Source organism: Antechinus flavipes, chromosome 1 (assembly GCF_016432865.1).
Source record: "Antechinus flavipes isolate AdamAnt ecotype Samford, QLD, Australia chromosome 1, AdamAnt_v2, whole genome shotgun sequence".
NCBI lineage: Eukaryota > Metazoa > Chordata > Mammalia > Dasyuromorphia > Dasyuridae > Antechinus > Antechinus flavipes.
This window is the reverse complement of record NC_067398.1, coordinates 207,653,061-207,657,489: the sequence shown is the minus strand read 5'-3', so window position 1 is coordinate 207,657,489 and position 4,429 is coordinate 207,653,061. Positions and strand designations below refer to the sequence as shown.

Sequence of the window (4,429 nt, the reverse complement as noted above, 5' to 3'; positions counted from 1 at the left end):
TTTCTTCTGGGCTTTACCCCAAAGAGATACTAAAGAAGGGAAAGGTTCCTGTATATGCCAAAATGTTTGTGGCAGTCCTGTTTTTAGTGGATAGCAGCTGGAAAATGAATGGATGCCCATCAATTGGAGAATGGTTGAGTAAATTGTGGTATATGAATGTTATGGAATATTATTATTCTGTAAGAAATGACCAGCAGGATGAATACAGAGAGGACTGGCAAGACTTACATGAACTGATGCTAAGTGAAATGAGCAGAACCAGGAGATCATTATATACTTGAACAACGATACTGTTTGAGGATGTATTCTGATGGAAGTGGATTTCTTCGATAAAGAGATCTAACTCAGTTTCAATTGATCAAGGATGGACAGAAGCAGCTACAACCAAAGAAAGAACACTGGGAAATGAATATCAACTGCTTGCATTTTTGTTTTTCTTCCCGGGTTATTTATACTTTCTGAATCCAATTTTCCCTGTGCAACAAGAGAACTGTTCAGTTCTGCACACATATATTGTATCTAGGATATACTGTAACCTATTTAACATGTATAGGACTGCTTGCCATCTGGGGGAGGGGGTGGAGGGAGGAAGGGGAAAAATCAGAACAGAAGTGAGTGAAAGGGATAATGTTGTAAAAAATTACCCTGGCATAGGTTCTGTCAATAAAAAATTATTTAAAAATTAAAAAAAAGAAAAAGAAAAAAGAAAAGTGTTCAACTTAGGACAAAAATTCTTTTTTAACAAATATATTTATTTAAACAAATTGGCAGTAGGTTTAATATACAAAATTGAAAAGTAAAAGTTTTATAAATAATAAATATTACAACTAGAAAGAGACAACAAATATGTAAATATGGATTTCAAAATGTTTAGGTTCTTGAGCTGCTAAGCATATATTATACTTATCTGTATTCTAAACATTTTTCAATATACAACCTGATAGCTTGCATTTTAAAACAATATTCAGTCAATTCAGATTTTTTTTCATTTAATACCACTATAATTGAGTGCTGGATTTTGGGAAATGAGATAATGTATTCGGAGAGTCCATTTTTTCTTTAGTTCCTGAGATTTCTTGTGATTTTTTTTTCATGAACAGAAAGATCTCCTGATTTCTATTCTCACAATCTCCCAAGCACAGCACCTATATTCTTTACTTTATAGGTACTGACTTATGCCTTGGAAGTAACTCATCAGTGCCAGTCTGGGATTCTCACTTCCAAAGGAAGTTCCTTCCCACTCAAGACACCTCTCCAGCTGTTCCATCTGCATATCCAATATAATAAGCAGTTGGCTGAGCTGGTTCTGGTTCCATTCAGCAGGAGTATCATTCAGACTGAAGATGGTAAAGATCTGCTGGAGCATCTCATGAACAATGATTATGGCCTTTTCCAATTATTTGATTGAGAAGGGAAAAGTCTTCCTGCAGGTTCTGACTCAAGTCACAGTCCAGGGAGCAGACGATGCTAGAAGAGAGCAGCATCAGACTAACTGGCAACAAGCTCTAGGAGATCATGGTGACACTGAGGATAACTTGGGGCTGACTGAGCTGGGAGATCAGTGACCTTTTGTCTCATCTTCTCCAGTTATCTTGCTTCAAGGCCACTTTCTCTTACATACTGATGAGTGTAATTTTCTTTACTTTAAATGGGATTTTCCTGGACTTTCTATTCACTTTTGTTCAGTTCCCACATCAACTGAAGGTGTCATTAAAATCCATCCTTGGTTCTGTTTAAGTGTAATCAAATTCTTAAAGAGAATTATTCAGATTAAATTCCTATTGATGAAGGACCCTCCCCCAATACCTATTTGTTTTACATTTCTAGTAAGTTGCTATAACCTATTGATCTTCTCCCTTGAATTACCACTGTCACCATTTACATTCAATCCCTCATCACCTCTTGTCTTCCTTTGAGTTCCATAACACTGTTCTTCTCAGTTATTTTTCTCCAATCTCTTTTATTTCTGTTTAATATCATTCCTATCTCTTCTTAAACCCTTTGCTGAGTATATCTCAGGGCTCTGCCCTGAGCCATTTTTTCTTCTATTCTGCATTCTCTCTCTTAGAGATCTTACAGCTCTCATGGGTTCAAATTGCGTCTGGAGGTAGCTTCCAATCCAGGTATTGTCAAGTACCAATTGATATTATTATGTAACAATATGAATGTTACCTTCTATATAATCTAGAGGCATTTAAATTAAGATGGCAACAATGGAACTTATTGTTTGTACCTGTCCTCCATTTTCACCCTCATCAGCCTAACCTTCCTTTCCTATTTCTGTTATCCATAGCCAGTAAGGATTTATTAAGCACCTCCCATGTGTCAGACACTGTTTTAAGTGCTGGAGATATAAATACAAAGAAGAAAGTCCCTGTCCTCAGCGAGCTTACAATCTAATGGGGGAAAGACAACACATAAAGAAAGCATGTAAAGCCTAATGGAGAAGTCAAAGAAGTACAAAATGAGTGCATCTGCATGAGAAGTTCCCTCTTCCCTTTTCCCATTTCTTTTCCCAAGTCTTACCAATTCTACATTCACAAAATTTCTCATATTCCTCCCTTTGTCCCTTTAGCGTTTTTCCTTACCTGGTGCAGGCCCTATGACCTCTCAGTTATATCCTTGATTTCTTTCTCTGATTCTAGTGCCTCCACTTTCCATTCATCTGCCATACCATTAAAATTTTTCTTTCTGGATGTGTCTGTAACAGCCTTCAGTGTCTTCCAATTCTCTATAAGATAAAATATAAACTAGTTAGCATGATATTTCAATTCTTTTAGATTTGGATTCCTATCTATCTTTTCCATTTTTATTACATATTATATCCCTTTATAAATTCTGTGTTCCAGTCATCCTATTAGTGACTCAGTCCTGCCTCTATCCTTTTGAAAATTCTGTCTCCTTTGTTGGGATGAACCTCTCAGAATGCCTTTTTTTTTCTTTTAAGGTTTAAGAAGGAGTCACTTTCTCTTGGAAACTTTATCTGATCTACTTAGGTTTTAAGCATTCTTTCTTCTCAATTTTCCTAGTACTATACTTACTTGTATACATATTAGATTCTATCCTCAGCAAAATGTAAATATCTTGAGGGGAAAGGCGACTTCATTTATACTTCTTGCACTATGTTTTGTATCATAATATTTGTTGAGTTGAATTGAATATAATAAGAACTCAAGCTGAAACAATGTCATAAGATTTTTAAAGAAATTTCCAACTCTGTGGGATTGTTATTGTTAGTTCTTCATTTTGGAAGGGGATCAATAACATCACTGTCTTGACTTGTGTTTGAATTGGATTTAAATGAGTCAAAGTTATCCAAAGTCATCAGCCTTATTTTCTCTTCAGAGTTAGCAGAGTCCTCTGGAAAAACAAAAGTCAGAATGGCAGAGGATGACATTGACAACTTTTATGTCTGACCAAGCTTTAAGTACTCCACAGAATCTGCTTCAGTCACCTTCATGGCTATTGATATATTAATCAGTAAAGTCATAGAATCAGAAAATTTGGCTATCTTCAATTAGCCAGGAATACTTTTTAATGATCAATTAGCTTAGAGTCATACTGTACTTACATGAAGTAGTTACATATGGATTTTCAATTCCAGATTTTCTTTTGACTAACGTAGATATTAGGGGTTGTCGGAGCTTCAAGATGTCCACACAAATAACCTATCTTAATAAAGCCTTAGAATGTATTTGAGAATGGATGTAGTTCTTTCTCTATGTATATATACATATATATATATATTTATATACATATGTAAATAGAGAAAGTATACTGTTCAGAGTTTACCTGATCTTTTTTATTTAGTACTTAACTGAGCCTACTTATCTTATTGCCCAAGTTTAAAGTTCCAGAATGACAGCCCTTACTATGGCAGGAATTCACTGGAGACTAATTTGAGGTAATCTTTGGTATAGTAGAGGATCTTTTTTAGTGGGAGTGAAGAAGGGACCCTAAAACTCTAAAACTCCTTGAAGGAGAAAATCTTCAACTCTGCCTCAGTGAGGGACCCCACTGAGGGAAACAAGACAAACAGTTTCTTTCTGTTATCTAGATGGGGTTGGTTCAGTCCTGAGCAAAAGAATTCCTACCTTATTGAATTAAAGAAACTCATTCAATTCTATTCAAATTCCAGCTCAAGCTGAAACCCAGTTTGTAAATGAGCCAACTTGGGCTGTCCCAGCCCCCACTAAGACCCACTATAATAGCAGATGGACCTTGGTAGCTCCCTTTGCTGCCAGGACCTTCTGTCCACTGAGAACTGCATTCTCAGAGCAAAACTCCATTTTCCAATAGAAGTCACTATAAAAGTCAGTCTCTTGGTAAACTGATTTCATCTAACAATAAACTTTTATTTTGCAACTAATAATTCGGGAATGAGTGAATTCTTTCACTCCTAAAACCTGTGGCTGATTTAAAGGGGATT

General features: G+C 35.8%; 1 pseudogene; it reads right to left on the bottom strand.

Annotated features, from left to right (window-relative positions):
* Nucleotides 1-1,059: 1,059 nt before the first annotated feature.
* Nucleotides 1,060-1,517, bottom strand: LOC127552599 (interferon alpha-1-like; annotated as a pseudogene).
* Nucleotides 1,518-4,429: the final 2,912 nt, after the last annotated feature.